The sequence below is a fragment of the Lissotriton helveticus genome, chromosome 3_1 (genome assembly GCF_964261635.1).
Source record: "Lissotriton helveticus chromosome 3_1, aLisHel1.1, whole genome shotgun sequence".
Classification (NCBI taxonomy): Eukaryota; Metazoa; Chordata; class Amphibia; order Caudata; family Salamandridae; genus Lissotriton; species Lissotriton helveticus.
In genome coordinates, this window is record NC_136061.1 from 406,872,540 (window position 1) to 406,896,829 (window position 24,290).

General features: G+C 46.4%; 1 protein-coding gene across 1 annotated transcript in view; it reads right to left on the reverse strand.

Moving 5' to 3' along the window:
* Positions 1-24,290, reverse strand: part of HYCC2 (hyccin PI4KA lipid kinase complex subunit 2) — a 671,498-nt gene that overhangs the window by 378,521 nt on the left and 268,687 nt on the right. The window contains exon 2 of the mRNA XM_078680193.1: positions 8,126-8,222. The gene's annotated coding sequence lies outside the window, so the exon portion shown is untranslated. The remainder of the gene's footprint in view (positions 1-8,125; positions 8,223-24,290) is intronic.

Here is a 24,290-nt window from a genome sequence, read left to right on the forward strand (position 1 = left end):
ACAACATCAGCGACACACCGCTGTATGTGTAATAACATGAGGGAAAGGATTCTAGGACATTTTCTGGTACTCCTTGTTGAGATGCTTCAGTTAATCTGAATTAAATAGCAATAAACAGCCTTTCTACCAACCGGGCACTCGTTACATTTAGCCCAGATTTCTTGATGGGTTCGGTGAAAGGGCAACTGGCTGCATCAGGAATTACAAGGTTCCCAGAAATGCTGCAGACCGGATATGTGCACCCTCCCAAAGCTGCTGCTGAAAGTAGCCAAAACCTACATAGGGAACTGGGGGAGATTAAAAAGTTATGTGGAAAATCTAAGCCAGAATCACCAATTAAGCCAGTGATTACTCACTCCTTATGGCAGTGGTTATTAGCCTGCGGTCAGGGTAAACCCTGCTCATATGCATTCCTTAGAAAATGTAATAATATTAACAGGTTAATAATGTGTTTATAAATAAAAACGCACATTATGCAAATGAAAAGGTTTAATTGTTCTATACATGGGATGGAATTCGAAATTAATTCAGTATCAGACTGATTCATGGGGCAGTGGAAGTGTGTCAAACAGAACAAAGTATTAACTATGGGTAGCTTTGAATAGATTTCGATAAACTCCAACCTTTCTATTACAATTTTGATTTGATTTTGTATTGGGAAATTACATATTTTATAATTTATGTATTTGTTGGATAAATGCTTGTTTCTGTATTTTTGTTTGTTTTCCATTTCACACCATTGAAAACGCTGAGGCCAGGTCTTCAGCTTCCAGGAATGACTTAGTGGGGGGCCCTGGATTCCAATAATGATGCAGTGGGGTTCCCCGGGTTCCAGCATTGATTAAGTAGGAGCCCACAGAAGTCATAAGATTATGTACCACTGATTTAGGGGATTTTCAGAGTTCAACCTGTAAACACTGTAAATTCTGCACTCCCAAATTTAAAAGGATGAACGCTATTATTAACCTCTGGAGCTAGAGAATTAACACCGCCCTCTCTAGCACACTCGTAATGAAGCTTCACGTCTTAGTAACAACATGTTTATAATAAGCATTATTTTTTTCAATTTGCCCAAGTCCACTTTATCCATATCCTGTTTATATTTGTAGAAGCTTGCCAGCTGGTTGTTCAGCACAGCAATTTTAATAATGCAGTTAGTTGATCAATTACTGGAGGGCAGCCCCTAGAGTCTATTAAATGAGCAATGCAAAATGAGTCTAAAACTTATTTTCACAGAGTTCCAAAGTCACAAGACATTGACAACACGTGGGAAAGTAAAGAGTCTCCTTTGTTTGATATTGATCTGCCTGTGACATGCTGGTGACAGTATAGCACCTTTGACGGGGTGAACTGGCTTTTCATCCATCTGGAGTTAATCAAATGTGTTTTGATAGTACAAGTATTCTGACATAATTCAGTTCATGGCTTGACCCATATCCTTAGCTTGCATAATTAGTGTCTATGTTTCGTGTTTTCAACGTAGGTCAAGGAGGGCTGGATCGGGGGGAGGAGCTACGCTAGCAAACAAGATGGCTGCGTGAGCTCCCGGCTCCTCCGACCTCCGACTCCTGCCAGAAGATCCTGTTATTTATCCTGATTTTGCGACCTGCCTCCGTGTGTATGAACCTGACTGGAGCTTAATGGTGCAATCCCGAGATTTCTACCAGTTTGGTAGACAAAGATACGTCGTGTGGCAGTTTGCGGCCTAGACCAGCTTGGAAGCCGGGGTCTCAAGTACTGGCCCAGCCGGGTTTCAGTTGAACAACATCGGCTGCGGTTGTGTGACAGGGTCCGGTCTACCGAGGTGGAAACATTTTCTTGGATCGAATCGGACGATGGTTGGCTGAATGGGTGAACATCGAAGGAGGGGTGACGACATACAATTGGAGCGGTGGACGGGGGTCCCTGGCCCGGTGGCCCAGTTAGGGCCCCGCCGGTGTTCGCGGGGTTGGGATCTCTGCCTGCCGTGGCGGAGTTCGGATTGTTATTGTCCCCAACGATCAGTCCCCCTCTGAAGTTGTCCGTTCCACACCCACCTGTTCCCTCCGGGGAGACCGGGCTCTCTGGGGACGCGAATATGACTGAAACCGAGCAAGGAGTTGTGGAGCGGACCGAGAGTGACCCGTCACTACGAACTGTGATGGCAGCCATAGGGTCACTTCATGTTTGCGTTGAAGCCCACATTCACAAATTGACTGCGTGTTTGTCTGGAATTGGGCGGATGGGACCGGACCCTGGTCCACTGCAAGAGACGGAACTACTTGAGATACCCAAAATAGTCACTTCGATGGAGGAAGCAGACCCCGAACTATGGGAGGCGTTGGAGCCTCGGACCAGTGTTTTCGGTGATGAGAGCAAGCTTGATGCTGCAAATGGATTGTCGGGCCTACGATCGTTACCCACTATGGAAGGACAATTTGATGCTCCCTTTCCGGAGACTTTTGATGGGAACTGTTGTTGGTTTGAAACTGTGTCACTACCCTATCCATCGGCACCACTAAGATGGCGGACTAAACAATCTTGGGAGTCCATGACGGTGTGGGGAGTCTTTAGGCCTGGCGGAGTTCTCAGCTTTTTCATCTCTCTGCTACGTCTCGGTTTGAACTTTGCTACAGCTTTTTTGTGCATTGACTATCCTGCGGAAGCGGCAGTTCGTCCGGAAGGGGCTAACATGTCTGATCGGAAGGGTCAAGGATGAGACTGTGTGATTGAGTTTGACATCGGGTATTGCTGGACACGGGATTTGCAATCATGATGCTTTCGGGAGGTTGGGCGGTGTTTGAAGTTTCCCCTGTTGCGCTACGTATTTGCAGCTTAATAGATTTCGAGGTCTTAATCCGGGGATTCTTGGTTCTGGCAGGGGGAGGGGAGACCGGGGGCATATATGAAGATGCCCTCCTCCATTTTTCTACTTTTAGTACATAGTTAGTTGGGGCGACAGGCACACTGCTAGTTGGGGTTAGGCGATAGCCATATGCAGGGGTGCAGGGTGGGGGGATGGGTTTATTGTTTTGTCCTCATTTTTGTTTTTATGGTTTCTTTTTCTTCGCACTCTTTCACTTCCTTAGAAGTATAGTTGGTGGAATTGACTTTGTTGGTATTCTAATATCTGGTGCTCATGCTTCATTTACTATCCTGATTTTATGGGTGGGCAGACTTTGAGGGCTTGCGCTTAATGTGAATTGTATATTGTATTGTGGCACATCCTGTTTCTCGTACATTAGCGTAGGCATCTCAACCATTTCTTCATTGCTTAGTATCTATCCTTTATCTACGTCTGTTCGCCTTATTATTACGTCTGGATGTATTGCACCTGATATGTCTATTTCCTTCTTTGTTTTGAAACTAATAAAAAGATTTACAACAAAAAAAAGAAGGCTGGATCGATGCCAGATTTTGTATGACCTTAACTTAAAATAAATGTACTGAAAATAACATCAATGCAATTCTAGGTCAGGACCGGAGGCTCAGATTATGCTTTGTCTTTCTTTGCTTTATTTTGACAAAGATTTCACAGCAGCCATCAATAAAATAAACTTGAAGAAAAACACACACTCCCAGAACCAGAGAGTACCATAACAATATAGTCCTTTCAGTGTCCATGACGTCCAGCACAAAGTCCCTCCTCACTGACAGTGCCTCCTCCTCTTGCTTCGCTGCTTTGCAGCCAGTTAAGTGTGTTTTTCGTTTTCTCTGCATATTGTTTGCCTAATATTGCTGGTTTTTCCCTTTTCCAGCGCACTTAATGTGGCGCACCTCCCCCCACCCCTTGCGGGTTTATTTGCTGTATGTTTGAGGTTTTATATTTACGGTTATTGTAGGTTTTTCTTCCAGATTCCCATCCGGCCGCGGAACCGCTTTCGCGTTCCTTACGCGGCCAGTGCTCACAAGAGAGGCAGTGCTCCTAGCAAACCGCCAGGTGGCACTGCACGCAGGATCCTGCCAAACGCGTCTCTTCACTTCACAAGACCGCGCTGCAGGAACCGCCTACTGCCAAAGCCTTGTTCCCACTATCACGGTGACACCTGGTCCTACGGGGTCTGCATTCCCCGCATTTTTTCAATTTCTAAACACCCCGGCAGCGGTCTGTATTAGCGGGTGTTCCCGCGATAACGCCAGATGGCGAGCTGTGCACTTCTCAGTTAAGGCCTCTGCAAAGCGCATGGCCGGACAGTGGGAGCCCTGTCACTTTCTGAGGGCATTTTTCTGTGCGCTGGGACTCATGCATCCCTATTGTGGGCCTTTGGTACACCCTTACATTGTATGGGTTCCCCTGCCTCCTCTCTTTCATGCACCTGCGCTTCCACATTTCCTTCCTCTAATTAAGCATTTGCCTGCCTTCCTTCCCCATGGAGGCCCAACATGGCACCTATGAGGAGGCGGACTACCTTGGATTTGTGCACTGGGATGATTCATTTTACGACGCGGTGGACTCTTCCATCTACCGGGTTGTGAATGAGGTTGTTGGCCCTATGGAGCAACGCATGTCTGACAGGATTGTTCAAGAATGATCGATGTTGGCGCAGAGCCGTGCAGCACCCTCTGCCCACCGGCCCTAATGAGCTTGCGGGGGATAAGCCTCCCCCCAAAAAAGAAATGTGAGGAGGGGACTGACAGGGACGCGTTTGCGGCCTCAAGAGCGCTTTTCTTGCCAAATCAATCCCTCCTCCTGCCTCCCTTTCCCGCGCAGACCCCCTCGAGACTGCCAGCCCAGCTACTCCTGAACCGGATGACGATTCTCCGGGAGACTCAGATGATAAGCCGGGTTTCTCGCGTATGTGGCGCCTTGCAGTGACTCCATGCTCGGGCCCAGGGGAGGAACCAGGCATGTTGGATCCTGATGATATTGACCACGCATGGTCAGCCGCTTGGGCGCCTGGCAACAAGGGAGCCAAATTTGTCGCCAGCCAACTCCGCAAGCCCCTCGAGAAGGAGGCATGGGGCTGCCTCAAAGCGGAGTGTCCGCGTCCCACTCTTGAGAGCAAGATCGCTTTTACCCCCGGAAAGATGGCCACCTTCCAAGCCAAATACATGAAGGATCCTCGCAAGGGCACGGACAGATCTTGGCAGTCATGCCAAGATATGCTTCTCGATGCCATAGGCCCCATGACCAAAATATTGGATATGGCTGAGGAGGCCAAGGTTTCGGGATCCCTGATTTTCCCCGAAGTGCTCTTTAATTGGACCCAGCCCGCCATTATATTCCAGGGCTATGCAAAATGTGCGCTTTCAACTGAGCGTCGCCGCTTCTTGCTCAACAATCTGGACCCCAAGCTTGGGGACTTGTCTTCCTCAGAGGTAGGTTCAAAACAGGACCAGTGAAACATTACTATTGGTGTGTCTCGCGGCAGTAAGAAAGAGGAGGCACTGTCAGTGAGGAGAGACTTTGTGCTGGACGTCATGAACATTGTGAAAGGACTATACTGTTATGGTTCTCCCTATGGTTCATGGGAGTGTTCGTTTTCCTTGAAGTTTTTTTTTTCAAGGCTGCTGTTAAATCTTTGTTAAAATAAATCTTTGTTAAAAAGAAAGACAAAGCATAATCCTCGCCTCTGTGTAATTAAGTATCTAAATTCACGCGTGGAGAGACTTGTGCCTTTGGCTGGGTCGGTGCACACTGGCTCTCATAAGGAGAGCCAGCACATGAGCACCACGTAAGGTAGCCTCTAAAGATGAGTCCAGTGCCTTGCTTGTATAGCACCCTTCGTGATGCTCCCATCTAGCCTTTTCTAAATGTATGTATAATAGGAGCTACTACTTACTAGAAATTAGTACAGTTGCTACACTATTCTTTTTCTGCCTGGAATCTTGTACCAGTTTTGTGAGCATGACTTCAATATTAACTGTTGCGGTCCAGGCTGTGGATAGCATTATGCTTAACACTGGTCTAAGAACATACACATGTTCCCTTGCTATGATGCAGAAATGGAAGCGGCCCTCCGCACCAGAAGGAAGAGGAGGATTAGGACTAGAAGCTGCCCACCTGTGGAGTGTACCTGGAGTTATGTAAAGGGGCATGCCGCTGTGTGTGACAGAGAATTAGGGAAGATCTGCTTTTTTCAACCTTCACAGCTGCTCATCTTATCTTCGTCCTCCTCTTTCGCCCTACTCCAACTGTGATCCCTGTGGGGGGCCACACAGACCAGGTAATGCTGATTACATCGGAGTAGTGACCTACCTGGGAACACAATTCTCCATCCCCCCTCATCTAAATCACTTAATCAACAGCCACACCCAAGCTCCTTTCCAGTGGTGCACAGTCTGGAGTGAGAGCCCAGTGGAGAGGGAGAAGGAAGGGGTGGGCAAAAAAGAAGAAAGAAGTGTCTGGAGTTGCTGGCAGACAAGAATTTTTTTTTAAAAGAGCATTAAAAGCAAATTGCTAACGAAGTTCAGTGTGCCCCTCTAAAGCTGGGCGCCCTTGGCCTGGGCCCAGCTTTTCCATGCCAAGGCTGGCCCTGGAGGTCTACCATACCATAATCAAATATTAATGGGTTATGCCTGTGCATACACTGGTTTACCTTCGCATATAAAGATTTTGTTTGTGCTTTTGAGACTGCATTTGAGGCTACATATCACGTTAATCCTAGGCAAATGATGGCTAAGGTTGCAAATGAGGATGGCCCCAGTGTATCCGAGCCTGTGCCGGAGCTAGAAATTATACCTCCCAGTATGCATAACTGGCCTCTAATAGATTTGATCCTGGCTACACTGGATGCACTTCATTAACAGACTGTGGTACATGAAATACACTTTTTGCTACGTAATCATTTTAAAAAAAAAAATGTTTAACTACTAGTATTTATTGCTTTTTTCACTTCATAATGTAACTTTCAATAATCCCACCACAATGAAAGATCAAGTGATACAACTTGTGTGATCGGGTGAAAGTGCTTATGATGTCACTTCCGCTAATCTTGGCATGTTAACAAATTGCCATCTGTGGCCCCATTCCAGTTTATATGGCATAGTCACTGCTGGAACCTTTAAAAAATCATGGCTGCAGTTGTAAAACTTTATTTCATTAATTAAATGGCTCAACAGAGAATCCTTCCAACCCTTCACATCAAGGCAGCAGAATCAACCTCTGTACAGGTGGGCGAGCCACTGAAAGCTTGAGGCCAGGCTCAGCTCGAGGTCCTGTTGAGTCCTCGAGCCCACCATAACGAGCTAAGCTTTCAAGTAACTTCTGTCTGCTACCCTCCCTCTGCCCAGGATGTCCTCCCTCTGCCCAAGATGTGCCATTAGGGTCAGAGCTGATGACTTTGGAAAAAGAGAACCAGGTTCGAGTCTTAGCGTCGGTTCAATATCCTGGGCTCAAAGAACATAATCTCCCTGAATCTTAAAAAACAAATGTGCCCTTGTGTAATGTAAGTGGTGCTCACGTAAAGTGCTTCAATACCACCCACGTAAAAACAAAGGGTTAACATAAAAGGGAAAGACATTACCCATTCATTGGCTGATTTGTACAAAGTGAAACAAAAAAACCTGGATAAATTGAGGCTTCGCCCCTTAAATTGTGTGCTCTTAAGCAAATATTGTATTTCACCAAAAACCTTTATCTACATTATCGTTAAGAACGACTGTGACTCCAGAATACCAGTTGTACAAAATCCTATGATGTTTCAACGTACAGGGTTTACATTACAAATGTCTTGCCTCGTTTTTATTGTAATGCTTCTCAGTTCAAAGTGATCCGTTAAATTCAATGCTTCCACATATTAAAGAAATAGACTTTTTAGAATTTTGAAGGGACTTGACCATATTTCAGGCGATGTTTGCTGTATGATTACATAGCATATATTTTCAGGCTCTACCCTATGGGCTCTAAGGGCCGAGCCAGAACCCTGGCTCGGCTCTCCATGGTAATTGGTTGGCTCGCGCACCTCTAGCCCTTTGTTCCTATTCCACGCGCCCCACATTTCTAAGCCCATACAGGCCATGGGCACAGGGCCAAGGCGAACACTGCTCTCACCATAATGAGCTGGCTCCGATTCAGCAGAGCTCGAAATTACAACCGATCGTTAAAAGCAATAGGAGGACAGTCATTAAAAAGAGGAACAGCATCAAAGTGCGGATTATGGCAAGCCCCTCCTCGGCAGCTCTGGCAGCGGCAGCTCGCACTTACCTTTGCGTCAGATAAGTCAGTCCTCTGAAAACCGAGGAGGGATGTGACACGCTCGAACTCTGGGATGCATCTGTCAATCGTCTCCGCAACCCGCCCTCTACAAAAATAAAGATAAACAAAGGTATAACACATGGCTCGTGACCACAGAGTCTAAAATAACGAGGAGATGGATAGGGAAGTGGGCTGTGGAAAAACGCACTGTACAGAGAGCTGCAGCCCTGCTCGAGCTCTTGAGTCACATATGGTGGAACTGCCATTAGTCATTGAAATGGAGGCACGGCCCCTCGACATCTCTGCGAGGAAGATACATTAGGAAAACACAACATTCCCAATAAACGTTACATGCGGCATTGCCGCTGCGTTGTGCTGAACAGCGCAACCACACCGCCAGTGCGTTATACTTATAAGAAATAGATAACCCATCACGCAAGCATTCTCTGTTAACCAACTCTCCCTCCACGCCATGTATGAAGCACCATGCCCGAAGGCTTCTCTTTTACAGCACGTCACAAACCTAACACAGCATACCTGCCAGAGGCCTGCGTCAAGATACAGGTATTGAACACAAGGCCTGGATTCACATTCAGTACCAAAGTGTGCACGCTTAAAAAAAACCAAAAAAAACTCCACATGCTTGGTAACCCTGGGCGTAGTTCGCGTAGTAGCTTACGCGAAGTGCACTACGCGAGCTACGTGAACTGTGTAGTGCGGTGGGGAAAATGCTGTTCGTACTGATTGCACAGTGCCGGATGCTTGTCCGCACGGGGCAATCATTGCAAACGGCATCTTGCACAGTGCAAGCGGTCGTTTTCTGCAGCTCGCGTACATTTGTATCAAGCGGCAGCTTTTTTAACGCGGACTGGTAGCTCTCATCGCAAACGGTCGCCAGTATACGCGACCACTCGCAATGAGAAACCTGACCTCCCCCATTGAGAATCTCGCCGGGAGGTATATTTTCCACGCTCGCGATCGGCAACTTGATGTTCCTGATCGCGAACAAGGAAAAAGTCTCGCCGGGATGTTGATTTTGCTAGCTCGCAGTCGCCAACTTGACGTTGAGGACCGCGAGCAAGCAAAAAATGCCCGCTACGCTACACATTTTTGCACAGTGCGTAGTGCGTAGTAGCGCAAACTACATACGCTCCGCGAGCGTAGTGTAGTCCTAAGCCTAGGGTTAAAGACTTCAGGCAAACGAGAAGCGCTCACCGTGTGTTTGCGTAGCCCCCACTTAAGTTTCTGATGTGAACCCTCGAAACAAAGCCTGCACGCACAACTACACTACGCTGTATACACATTTACTTATTTAGGATCATTTATTTGTACAATGTGTTTAATGAAGCTCTTCACAGCGCCACCTTTACCCAATGTATTGGTACTCGCACCGCTTGACCACTGTTTCAAGGTATGCTACAGTTACAACGCAGCCAGTGCACCACAGGTACTTGTATCAAGTTTTTTCATGGCACCTAAGTAATCAAGGACCGTTGTCAGTACCTTTACTATGTACTTAATTAGAAATAATAATAAATAAAACACCTTTCCCGGGTCCCGTGTCTTCATAGATGGATCTGCTCCTGCTTTCCTGCCTCCGCAGGAACAGGAAGCATGGCAGCCTCCCTCCCCTTCCCCAAGCCAATCACAATGCTGCAATGGCAGCGTTGTGATTGGTTGGGACACCGACCACACACAGCGTCAATGGGGAGGCCATTACGGCCATTTTCTCCATGTAGACTGCATGCACTCCACATGGAGAAAAGAGTGTGCACTCATGACTGGTTTGGTCGGCTTCAGAGGGCTGACCAAACAGTCAGCGCCCACAATAGTGGGCAATCCACTCCTCCCCTGCCCTAGAGCAGGACCGGCCACCCGCCCACACCCAACCAATCCCTTCTGCTTTCTCGCAGTGCAAGAAGCAGAAACATAAAATGGTATTTATAATACCATTTTATGTTTCTGCTTCTCGCACTGCGAGAAAGCATTGGGGCGACGCTCCTCCGCCCACATGGAGTAGCTGCCCCTGTCCTTTTCAAGAAAACTAACAGAATCACATTTCCATCGCTCAAAGTAATTTCACATTTCCCTACAATAATTAACCACTAATCCAGTTTGGGTTTCGGTATAGTGTGCTACTCCTTGAAAAGCACTTTGATCAAGGGTACCACTATATAAATGCAAACCCCTTCCTCTTCTATCCCTCCACTATCCTTTTCAACTCAAATAACAGACTCGCATGTCCACCACCCAAATTAACGTAATAATTCTCTATACTAATTCACTACACTCTTGTCCTCCAGCACACGGTGTTATCAACATGCAATAAGTACAAAACTATATGTTCGAAATTTCCACAGATTCCCTTATTCTTGCAATCTTTTTGTTCAGGTCTTTAGTCCTTAGCAAACATGTGTTTCGTCACATAAGGGAAATAAACCCACAACTTCCTCCGGGCTAAAGGTACCAAAAATATTTTCTGTATCTTATAGTCCTGAGGAAGTTGCGGATTTATTTCCCTTTTGCGACGAAACATGTGATGGCTAAGGACGAAAGAACTGAACAAAAAGATGACAAGAATAAAGGAATCTGTGGAAATTTCAAATACATACTGTTGTACTTATTGCATGTTGATAATAGCGTGTGCTGGAGGACAAGAGTGTACTTTATTGGTGACTGAGTCACATATTAGGGAGTGGGGTGTACACCCTAACTCAATCACCGCACACCACAGGACAACAAACTAACGTGTAGAATTCTTTAGAGTGCCATATCCCTTCATCCAATTCACCCTATTCAAATTCACCCCTAATCCTTTTTGGGTTCCGGAATAGTGTGCTACTCGCCGAAAAGTGCTTAAACGCCTCATTAGGGGTAGTAAGCGCTATATAAATGCAATTATAATTACACTGCGGTACTTAGCATTGCAGATACATTCTTTTTCAATGTTTTGAATTGGCTTACGGATAGATTTTAAATTATTAACATTTCACTTAAAAAGGGGAAATAAGCTCTGATCAACTCGGGGAGAGGTGTGGCACAGAGGCCAGAGCAGCTGAGTCTGGAGTGCAGGGCTCACGGTTCGATCCACGGCGGCAGCTCAGCACCATGTGACTCTGGGCAATAGCTCACTTAATCTCCTTGACGGCCTCAAAACCTTAAGGGGTGATATGTTTGCGCTTTACACATATGGATTATTATTATTATTACTATAATTAACAACTCGGAGCTGAAAATATACACAAATATCTTGTAAAATGCACTTCTAGTGGTGTTTACTACATGAAGAAGGTGGAATATTATGTAGTGATGCTGGATAGGCTTCACTATGAAATACTTTCAAAATACCCCAAAGAAGGTCCTTCACAATTATAAATACTTATCTCAGTCCTGGCAGTCAGGCTTTACTAAAGAAACATGGAGTTAGCATTTCAAAGTACGAACATAAAAATAAAGAAGATTATTATGTAAATTTAGATACCAAAGCGAAATCAATCGGATAAGTATAACCGGAGTTAATCAGTGCAAAACAATACTGCAAAACGTTATCATTGCGTTCAATGGGAAAGAGCACTAGTGACAATCGGTCACTTCAGGTCGAGTTGCGGGGAATCCAAGGAGGCTAAAGGAGATGCGGTTACCAGGACCAAGCCACGACAGTCAGTTCAATTTTTACAGTCTTAAGGAGCCCTGGTGCAGAGTTGTCTTCGCTGTCTTTGGTGCTGAAGTGGGAGCTGCAGGGGAACTGGTTAAACCGCTTAATGGCTTAATGATGCTGGTGAGGAAACGGGTGCAAAAAGCGGACAACAAGGCCACTGCTTGAATCTGAGGAAGGTGTTGCGGGGTTCCCACAAGTTGCAGCCTTGAGTAAAGTTTATAGGTGCTGGACTAGCCACCAACAAGCCTTAGCAGCAGTAAGCTCAGCAGAAAGTTATTTCGACACCCGGAGCTCCAGGGGAAACAGTAGCTGGCAGAAACTTGCTGGAGGTCCGGACTACATTTCCCACAGTGCACTGGGCAATCTATTTTTGGCCGATCCCTTGAAAGGCCCGATGGGCAGCGATTCTTTAGTTCTGGTACGTTGTTTTTACCTGCGGTGTGCAAGGGACTAGTGCCACTAGTCCAAAGAAGTCTGGAGTTGCCTTTGCCTCGTAAAGGGGGCACTTTGACTGGGGGAATAGGTCTTTGGTCCGGGACGAGTCGCAGTCAAGCAGTTCCAGTGGTGCAAAGTATAACACCTTTGGTTTGTGCAGCTCCTGTTGTCACAGACTCCAGTCTCTTCTGTGTCCTTTGTTGCAAATCAGATCATAACTGAGTTTCTGGTGCCAGTGGTGCCCCATAAATCCTAGATTATAGGGTTGTTACGGGTGTGGGTGCAGGTAGCCAATGGGCTACTAACCCCAGTGGATGATCTGCCCCTAAGGTGACCACAACCAGGGGGGTATGGGGAGGGCGTTACCTTTTCTACCTAAAACCCTCTATTCTGTCACTTTTAAAAACAGCAGAAACCTTTCTTAGATGGCCCACCCTAGAGTTGTGGCTAGATTTTCCAGCTGCCCAGGTGCAACTGTGCCTGGGGGAAGGGGAAGGCTGTTTCCTCCTTTGGGAGGCAGCCTGGTTGCATATCACAGGTGCTGAAGGTTTTGAAGCTCATGCCTTGATGTGAGACTTCACTAGCCATCCTGCCAGGGAGGAAGGTGTGACCTCCTTTCCACCAAGGCCATTGTTTCTGACTCCTGGGAGAGGTTACACCTCCTGGCAGGGTGTTCGATTCCTGTATTGGAGGCAGCAGCTGCAGGCTGGCAGCCAGAGCACAAGAAAGGCTGGGGCAACCAGGTGGACAACCTCTAAGGTTAGCCACCTTAGTGTATGCCACATCGTCCTCAACGTGAGAATCATGCCAGGGATGATGAGGCAGGTTGTTTGATATTAAACATATTTCGGCTGTACCATAATGGAGCTGTTAACCACGGGGTGCCCGGTTGCCAGTCCATAATATCCTATGGACCGCTGATCACTTATAGTAGCACTTAAGGAAAAAGCTACTAAAGGTATATATAAGATTGTACTTGTATGTCCTCACATTTAATATAATACATCCTGCCCCCTGATCTCAGGAGGCCTTCCTTTGGAGTAACAGGCATATATTAAAAATAGTGCATTGACTTTGCCACACATGGTGAGGGCAAAGTCGAATTGAAGCAGTTGGCACTGCCCCTGCAGTCTGCAATGGCAGAACTGCTGTCATCTGTTTACTTGGGTCACTCAGGGTGGCACAAACAGTAATTCAGGCCCTGGTGACCCCTTTAACACCCATGCCCTGGGTACTACTGGCACTATATACTAAGGACCTATAAGAGGGTTAAAGCCTTCTCAGTTGCTAACTCACATATTTAAGTTTTAGGGAGAGAGCACTGGCACTGTGAGCTGGTTAGGAGGTTTCAGTGCACTGTCGGAGTTGAAAACCAGCATCTAGCAGCCCAAATGGGAGCAAAAAGCTGGAGGAACCCTGTTTTCTTACACCACGCTAATTCATCCTGCCCTAATCAGTTTCATGCTACTCCACATCTTTCGTCACTGTGCTCACGAGGTCCGTGTCGCTCTTGCCCATTACTCAACACTTTCTGACCCCACCACACTCCTGCTTCTAGACTTCGAGAAAGCCTTTGATTCCTTATTCTAGGCGTTCTTGTTCCAAGTAATCCGCCGTTTGGGGTTTGGGCCCCACTTTATTTTTTCATTAAAGAGCTCTATGCCCAATCCCACACTCCGGTAAGGGTCAACGGCATCCTCTCGCCAACATTCCTGATCCTCTGGGGAACCAGACAGGGCTGGCCACTCTCCTGTTTTTTTTCGCCTTAGCGATTATACCACTAGCGGCATGGATCAGGGGTGAAACACAGTTCTGGGGATTCCACTGGCAGGCATGTTTCGAGGACTGCATTGCACTATGCAACAACGATATCCTCATCTTCATAGGCAGCCCACATGCCTTTAGACCCCGCTACATCAAATACTGAATTTGTATTGAGGAGCACTGGGACTCTAAGTCAACTGGACAAAGTCGCTCCTAGTTACCCTGAAAGGCGACACTACGATGGTTGACTGGCAGTCATGCCTTCTGGTTTTACCTGCAAACAAGCCCACTCAACTCCACCTCCCCCAGCAATATAACAAAAATGGTGGTACCACTTTCCCTTTTAGGGACATCACCAACACCAAGCTCCAAAAAAGTTTAAAAAGCCCTTGCAGGGAATTATGAGGTGCTTCTTCAAGGAGCAGTGAAAGATAAATGAGCGACTCCTAACTATCATTTATGAGTCCCGGTGGCCATCCGGGACCCTTTTTTTCTATATAAATTATTGGGGAGGCCTCTAGGGGCCCGGGGACCCTACACCCCTGGGCAGTTTGTTTTTAATGGGGAGGGGGCATATGGTCATTCTCTGCTAACCTCTATGGGGCCCAGTGGACCCCATCTCTCGCGTGTTTTTTTCTGTTTTAATGGGGAGGGGGCGAGGAACACCCCCCCCCCCCCTCTGTGAGCCTCTACATGTGCCAGGCAACTCATATCCCGGTGCCTAATGTGGGAGTTCCAGGGCCCACCCAGGGTACCCACAACAAAATATAGGGGACTGTAGGGGGGAGCCCCTGGCATGTGCAGATATTTTTCACTAGTCCTTTTGCTGGGCGCAAACAATCTGAGTTTGTTGTGGGCAGTTTGTTTTTAATGGGGAGGGGGCATGTGGTCATTCTCTGCTAAACTTTATGGGCCCAGGGACCCTATCTCTTGTGCAGTTTTTTCTGTTTTAATGTGGAGGGGGCGGTGAACCCCCCCCCGTGAGCCTCTACATGTGCAGCAACTCGTATCCCGGTGCCTAATGTGGGAGTTCCAGGGCCCACCCAGGGTACCCACAACAAAAAATAGGGGGCTGTATGGGGGAGCCCCTAGCATGTGCAGATATTTTTCACTGGTCCTTCCGTGGGCGCAAACAATCTGAGTTTCCCGGAAAAATGGTGCGCTTACTTCCCAGGGGAGTATTTTTGTAGCTCCCGCTGGGTGGCAGCAGACACGTTTTTCCTGCCTCCGCATATGTGGGCAGGGAAACTGTGTCCCAAGGGTAGGCTCCCAGTGACATAGTGAGTGAGCTGGTCCCGGGGGATGTGGTCCCCAGGACGTTTGTTGGCTCTTGGGGGTTGATCGCCCCCTTCCCTTTGAGAACTGCAGCCCCAGGGAATGGGGTCCCTGGGGCATTTGTAGACTCTTAGAGGAGGGCCTCATACCCTCTCCCCTTTAATTTAACCACAGACTCATGGATGGGTCCCTAGGGCCTTATGAGGGTCAGGAAGAGGGGATGAGCACTCCTTCCTCAAAGTGTTTCCTGCCCCCGGGGCTGCAGAGGAAGGATCCTAGGGGCCCTCCCTCTGAAGGATATAGAAGGGGTGGTGCCACAGTGCACCTCCCACATTCCTGTGTGCCCTTCCACTTCCCATGAAGGGGAGCAGGGGCATACCACAGATGCACTCCCTGCCTGAGTAAGAAGATTCTGGCTCCAGCACAAGAACTGATTGCGCTGGCAGGCAGGGGGCTGGCTTGGTAGCTCAGGAGTTGGCTCCCTACGCTGCCAATAGATTAAATTAAAAAACAAAAGTTTGTGGGTGTCCCGGGTAGAAATGGGGCACCCTAAATATTAAATAAATTAAAAAATGTTTATAGTTCTTGTGATACTCCAAGGAGGTGACAACAAACTATGAATATAAGTGTTGTCTGGGGAGAGTGGAGGCGGGCCCTAAAGGGAGCACAGAAATCTCCTAGGGAATGTTTAAAAATAATAATGACCACATGTCTCCTGAGGAGAGCTTACCATCATCTTTAAAGTTTCCGGGATGGAGTTGTATGTACTTAAGCTGAGGTGTGAGGACCTTTTGCGGTTGGTCCAATGGCTGCATTATGTGGCCAGAAGACTGTTAAAGAGAGACTAAAACACAAAGGTTGTTTTGATTATATGTGCTTAATTTAAAATATTTTTGTGACAGTTATTATTCAGCATTGCCGTGTGTGTATTAATGGGGTTAGAGGCGGCAGACCCGGAAGCTGAGATGGACCGTGGTCCAGGGTTCGATTCCCCGCCTCGGCGGGTTTCGGGCTCAAAATTCCACAGACTAGACAATTCTCGCTCCGGTGCCTACTCGAATCACGGGGTCACACTCTGCAACTCTGGGCAATAGCTTGCTTAATCTCCACTACGGCCCCTCGCGGCGGGATGCCTGGCTTTCACCTTGTGGACACCCTGCCGGGGTTTCTCACAGGGGAATACCAGGACGGGTTCCCTAAGCAAGCGCCAGGTTGCCCTTTGGGTTACAGGTTTGCGCTATATAAGTACACCTACATTTACATTTAATAAATTATACACTGGCTTATGGATATTGACAAAATTACTGTGGTGACTTTTTAACAAAGCCAGTAGGACTGCTTTACATAGGCTGATGTGCTGAACCCCTGATAACGCCAAAAGCCCTGCCTTTTATAATTTGGTGATTTGACAAAGTCCGTAGGTGTGCCTTACTTGAAATGACACCCCTTCATATTGTTCCTTTGTGTTAAAAAAAACTCAGAAATGTACTGAAAAAACAAAAGCTAAAGTGACGGTATAGTTGGGTGAAAAGGTCAGTAAAAACATAAAAGTATTAAATTATAAAAACCACTGAACTTTACCAGCTGTAAGTCCATGCTTAATTTCTTTAAAAAAAAAAAAATGCCAGGACCTTCGTCAGAAGGTCACTGCAGTTTGCACCACCCATTGACCCTGCCAGTGCTGCCTAAGACCGCATCAACACAACAACTAAACATCACACTGTTACAAGTGTGACAATTCATACTATTCCAGGCCCCTAAAGCTTTAAGAATGGCAGGCATTTTTAATGTATATTGAATTAATTAACAACTGCTGTTGTGCTCACCTCTAAATTAAACAGACTGCGCCACCATGTATCAGACTGTCATAAATTACGGAGTTTACAACTAACCCGTTGGCTGATTCCGCTTTTTCGCGGCAGTGCGGCCGTTTTAAAAAACAGGCGTGGCCACGTCGGCCATTGGCCGACGGCAGCACCAGGAAGGGGTTAAATGCCGATGCCAAACAACGAAACCCACAGGCTTCAAATTAAGTACGGGTTACAGTTAACCGAAGTACCTATTATAAGCGTCCTTGCCATGCACAGGTATGATCTCCAACATTACAACACTCATGACATGTTCTATGACATCACTAAAGAACACTGTATGGTGGGCACGAGTTCTAGTTACTTTCTTTATAAAGTCCAGGTGTGACGCCTTTCACTTTCAGTTCTCAGATTAAGTGTATGTCTATTACATTCATGGGTTTACAGATTATCAAAATAAATTGGATTTTCTGAGGGATTCGTTTCAGACAATTTGTTGTCTTCCAGTTTTGAAGCTTCGCCTATTTTTGTTGTAAAGATTGGATGTCTTATCCATGATAGTCTGAGATTAAGTTGTGTATTGGTGTAATTCAATGCCAGAGTTTTTCAGTAGTAGACTTTGCGGTTCAAGAGAACTGAGGACAAGGTGACGCCTTGGGGACTCTGCACGTCACAGGTTCCGTCCGAGAAGTACGACTGCCTAGCTTCACCAATTGAGATCAACTTTCAGGAAAGATCAGAATCACTGGAGTAGTGTCATAGATGTCACGGAGGATTTTTAGTGTCTCCGTTCCTGTGCTGTGACTAGCTTAAAACCCTGTTGGAGGTGCTGCTGGTAATGAGTACTGATTTGCAAATATAATGAGCAGGACTGTCACATATTTCTCGATTGCCTGCTCTAACCAAGAACACGGATTACTGGTCTATAGTTGTCCAGAGTTTCAGGGTCGGCATTGTTCTGTTTTTTTTAAATATTTGCGTTATCTGCCCCATCTTCAGTTTACCTGGATACATTTCTCGCTTCAAAGAGGCACTGATGAGAGTCAACAAGGCACCAGGATGTGCATGCTAGCTTTTGTTGTAGTCACTGGTATTAGATCATCACAATAGTATGCAGGGCACATTTGCTTATAATAGTTTGATGAGCTTATCGCCTCTGTAATTCGGATAATGACTCCCAGCATTTTTAGGTTCTCTGGATGAGATCTGGTATCTCCCTGAGCAAACAAGCATTTACAATACAATCTGTATCTATTGCAAATGCGCGACCTATTGCATTGCAAATGCAATTTCTGTAAAAGCGCCGCATGGCGCGATTTCATGTTAATAGTGACTAAACTAAAGAAGGGGTGCGGCCGTCAGTAAAGTGAAAGCGTGGTATGGGGTGCTTTTATAAAAAAAGCATCTGTTTGTCATGTTGACAAATTAATTTTTTTGTAAAAGTGCCCCATGCCACTGTTTCACATGATTAGCGGTTGCACAACTTTCTTTAGACTGAGCACCTTTCTTTAGACATGGCTTGTCTAAAGAAAGGGGAAAGTTACCTTTAACACATCCTCCCAGCTGCAGAGCATTAGCTCCACCTATGGAAGAGTGGATTTTTAAATAACCTCACAGTGGGAAAGGTGATTATTTTGGGCCTCGACCAACTTAAGGTGAGGTCCCAGATGATAACCTAGAAAGGAAAAGCATGCCATGCAGAATGATTTTGTGGTGGTCCCATCCTACTAGGACCACCCCAGGCTGAGTTATGGGCAAAATTATGTTTTGACTAAAGGGTCCTGCAGAGCATTATGAGGAGAGTTTCCGTATGGCAGTGAATATTATAATATTGGCTCCCCTGCTGAGCCAGGGAGTGCTGCAGTATATTTTTTCTTTTGTTTCTTTCCTTTCTGCGGGCTCCCAGCGCCTTTCCCTTTTTTGAATGCGCGCACAAAAAAACATTTATTTGTCAAGTTGATAAAGAAATGCTTTTTTTGTACAAGCGCCCCATGTCGTGCTTTTACGATAATGTCGGCCGTGCCCAGTTCTTTACACCAGCCGTGTCTAAAGAAAGGGGTACGGCCACCATTATAAAATAAAAAAAATAAAAGATAGTGTTTGGAGAGAGCTTGTCATGCCTGCAACAGCAGGGCAGAAGTCCATCTAGCAAAATAGTGCCCAGAGGCTGTAATTAAAGCCTACCAAGTAGCAAAACATGTAACAGGAAGTGTTGTCATGGGAGGTTACAAATTGAGACACGGTGGTACTAAGGAGGGACTACTAAGCCTACTGATCAATGAAAAGCCACAGTTTCCAAAGGACAATCACACAAGCCAATGAAAAATATGGGCGGAGAGTGGGCGGAGCTCCAACGTCATGCCACAATACAGCATGCCTTGCAGTGCAGCGAATGCGCTGCCCAGGCGCGACTTAAAAAGGGAGGGAGGGAGGGAGGTGTGGGCAAGGTTTGAGTGACTTTTTAAGCTACATGACTGTGATGGCTGTGCCTCGGTTCTTCAGTGTGTGCAAGAGCGAAGCGCACAGAGCTATCGGCTAAAAGGCCAGTTTTAATTACAGTAAGAAACCAGGCATTTTGCAATGTTTAGCAAACACACAAGCAATGTCAAGCCTCTAGTACACACACATTGTTTCCGGGCTGCTTTGGTGGGTGAAAAGAAAGTAGAATAAATATTCTAGTCTTGGAACTCCCATAGTTTTGCGGAAGAGAGAAGCTACTTTACCAGGGGCTGAAATTGTGACATTTTTTAAAGGGAATTGGAAAATCACTCAATTTCATTGTGCACTATTATTTTGTACCCACTAACTTTTACAATAGTGACTTGCTACCTTTAGTACAAATGTTTATCTTATGGCACATTAGAATTTTAAGGAGAGTCACTGCTGTTGCTTCTGAGATATCAGATATCAGACCCTTGAATATAACATTTCCAGATTGACTACATTTTTAACCGGCTCTCCTAAGGTTTCAAACAACTAATACTCCTCAAAAACTCACGTCTGAAAAACAGGCCGAACGCCATCTTGATTCAATCAGATAAAAAACATTGAAGACAGAACAGAGAAACCTGAAAAGGGGATGGAAAAAAATTACCCCCCATCAACAAGTTCCCACCTCCAGCGACGACTCATATGCATGTAAGGATCAACTATATAAAACAGAAAAAAGGCTACTATTCCTTTCAGATTTTCAAAGCAAAATGCCCATGAAAAGAAATTCACAAAACCTTCCCAGAATTCCATAATCCTAAATGCACATCTACCCGGACCCTTCATTCAAAAGGCCTATATACAAAACCCTTGAAGACATTCTTGTTAAGGAAGTCAAAAGGATGGAAAACGTCCACAGGAGGAAGCCATCCATCGGCCGCACTCTAAGTGGTCACTACAACTTAAACGACGTCCTACAGCACACAGCCAATCCTGGCCACCATTCAAGGAGCTGCTGAAGGCTAGTCGCCAGGTAAGATGCCCTGCAGACCCACGACCAGCTCAAACTTTCAAGAATACTCCACTCTCCATCGCCACAGTCCGAGTCAGGTTGCCTAAGATCAGACATTTTTCCCAATGACTCCAAGAGAGCCAAACTTTGTAAAAGTCACCTGTAATAAAAAAATGGTAAAAACCTGGCTGCTCCCAAACAAATGAAGCAGCACCGAAAATATCACAGAGCCAGTGCCAGACCACCACCAGGGTGAAAGAATCAACCCTCCACACATATATGGCAAGTATGAGCTTACATGTCTATCACTTCTTTTTAATTTACTCCATGATTTAGGAGAGCCACAGTGAACCACAACACGAGTGGATTCTCTCTCTGCCCTCACACACACCCTCACACACACCAAACGCCAAAGGTTCTCCCAGACAGGCTACACAATAAACCCACTCTCGAAAAGAGTAGCGCACTACCTATGCACCTCGAAGAGTTTCAGGGTTTCACCACTGTTGTGATGCTTTATACAAATGCCACTACTATACTTATTATTTTTTTTAAAACACACACGAAAAACGCACAACCTTCCAGTTGCGAGATTTCTCTTCAACAGATGCCCTGCTGCGCCTTTGGAAGCCCTTTTTATAACCTCCTCTGATCATTGCGTCATCCACGACCTTTGCTTGCAGCATCCAAGCTATAGTGCGGAGGCAGGAGGGTAGACAAACTGTAGGATTAATAAGAATTAATATCCGATATACTATCATCCGGCTTCACAGAGCAAAATATAATCGTCTCCTTTTCATTCTGCACAGTTTGAACAAGTAATTATTTTCCCTGACCCAAGCTGTAGCTTCTTCCTCCAAACTCAACAAGTTTTAGTTTTATCAGAAGGCCTCTTGTGGGATTTAATATCACTTTAATATGCACTGTGTCATCCATTGGGACACAGTGCATTGTAGCTTAGGGCGACAGAAACGCGTTCAAGTCGAGAGCTGTGTTGGAGAGATCAGAAAACATGTTTTCTTACTGCAGTCTAGGCATGATATAATGTCACATGCTTCTGCCAAAGAAACCAAAAATAACTGTGTTGTTCTGGTTCAACTACACAAACTGGCATCCGTTCACAGCCAACTAACCGTCGAACATTATTTTGAAAATCACGCTGAAGAGCAAGTTACTTACCTTCGGTAACTCCTCATCTGATAGAGACTATCTAGTCACAGATTCCTTGCCCAAGATTTATCCCTAGGTGTCTGCGCCGGAAGAGAGGTACGCAGTGATTATGTAGGCACCTTCTCGGTGTGCGGACATCAGTTACTTTTCGCAACTTTCCACGCCAGAAGCGTGGAGCCATGAAGTACATTGACCAAAGGTGTGGAATACTAGGGCCCTGAAAGGGGAAAGCCCAGTCCTTAGAAATCCATTTACAGAGCGGGAAGAATGGGTGGGTTGGTAAAGAATCTGTGGCTAGATAATCTCTACCAAATAAGATGTTACTGAAGGTAAGTACCGTTCATCTGAGACGAATAGCTGCAGATTCCTTACCTTAGAAAAGATACCGAAGCAATATCTTCCCGGAGGTAGGTCTGCGGACCAATTTCACATGCGGAAGTCCTGAAGGACTGAGCAGCAAAAATGCACATCCTTATGGACCGGACTATCCAAGCAGTATTGTTTGGTAAAAAGTACAAAGAAGCCCACGATGCTGCCTGGCGGATGTCCAGGACCGCGTGCTAATAGTGGTTGCAGCTTTAGCTCTGGAGGAATGAGCACGCCAACCCTTGGAGGGTTGCTTCTTAGCCAATGCATAGCAGATTTTGATACAATGTACGATCCATCATGAGATGGACCTCTTCTAAACGGCCTGTTCTTTCTTCGCTCCGACATACTCAACGAAGAGTAAATCGTCCAGCTGGAACTCTCGTGTGCGGTCAAAGTAGAATGACAATGCTCTTTTTGGGTCCAGACGGTGAAGTTGCTCCCCTTACTTGGAGAGATGAGGCAGAGCGTAACAGTAGGCAGAGTGATGGATTGGCCTACATGAAAGAGAGTGACCACTTTTGGTAGAAAGGAAGCTCTCATACGAAGCACCAGTTTGTCTAGGAAGGTGTTCAAGTAAGGAGGCTTGGATGACAGCGCCTGAAGCTCACTGACCCTCTGGTCAGATGTCATAGCCACGAGAAATGCGGTCTTGGTGGTAAGGAGCCTGAGGGGACAATTGTGCAGGGGCTCAAAAGGACCGCACATATGGAAAGCGAGGACAAGACTGATGTCCCACTAGGGCAAAATAAATGGAGGTGGTGGGAACAAATGTTGTAAACCTTTCAGAAACCAATTTACAATAGGGGATTTGAAGAGGGATAGCAGGTCAGTAAACCACAAAAAAACAGAAATATAAGAGACAGACCATTAGAGTGCCCAGAGGAGAGCCCTGGTTGGCAGGAGAAAGGCTGAAAAGGAGAACCTGAGAAAGAGGGGCAGATCTGTCTTTCTGTACAGCATGCCACATATTTTCTGCAATGGCAGGTGTATACTGTCTTTGTGGAGGGCTGCCTGGCTGCCAAGATAACAGTACAGACTTCGGGTGGAAGATTGAAAGCTGTCAACTGTCACCGCTCAATCTCCATGCAAGAAGGCGAAGTGTTGACTGTTTCGGGTGGAGAACCCTCTCCTGTTGCAACAGAAGATCCTCCAGAAGGAACTGCCTGATCAGAGGACCACTGGCCATGCTCTACAGCTGGGATAACAAGCTTTACTTGATCAGTCAGGAGCCACAAGGATGACTTGGGCCCGGGCGTTCCTGATCTTCTTGAGAACTCTGGGCAGGAGTGCTATGAGCGGAAAGGCGCATAGGAGGCCGGAGCTCCATTTGAGATGAAAAAGGTCTCCGAGTGAGAGCCATCTTGGAAACTGCAGTGTGCAGAACTGCTGATGCTGTGCCTTCTCATAGGTGGCAAATAGATCTAATCAAGGCTCTCCCCACTGCTGAAAGAGACCTGACACTACCTATGGATGGAGACTTAATTCATGATCTGCTAACCACATGCAGCTGAGTTTGTACACTCCGGCATTTAGAGACTCCGCCAGATGTTGAACCACCAGGGATATGCCCTCACGTTCCTCCCATGTCCAGAGACGCAGAGCCTTTTGATAAAGGGTTCACTACCCCACCCCCACACTGTTTATTGCAGTACCACATGGCGGTGGTGTTGTCAGTGAACACCTGCCCTAGCCTCCCCTTGATGGAGAGTAGAAAGGCTTTCAATACCAGCCAGATCGCCAACAGCTCCAACAGCTTGATGTGGAGTCAGGATTCCGCCAGAAACCAGAGGCCTCTGATCTCCTCCTCTCCCAAATGGCCGCCCCAGCCCAGAAGTGACTCATCTGTCACTGCTGTCAGATATGGTTGGGGAAGGGAGTGGGAACTACTGATGACCCAAAATGCAATTCGTTAACCACCACTCAACAATTTTATCTGCATTCTACAGACTGTTTGTAGTATTGGGTGACAATGTGGCCAGACTGCTGCTAAGGTCTTTCCCACAGCTATGTCTTGCATTGATCCCAGTCTTTATTCAGTGTCTGAGTACAATCCATGAAAGTCAAGGCAGCCATAGAAGTATTCCACAGGGATACAAGATAGCTAGGTGAGGCACTCCCCACATATTCTTTAAGAATCATGCTCGATACGTTGAAGCACAATTTGGGAAAGATGTTCTGCAAAATCGGCGGGTTTAGGCCCCCGGCTGCCTCATGCTGCTTTCACTTTCTCCCTCTTTATTCCCTTGCCTATGT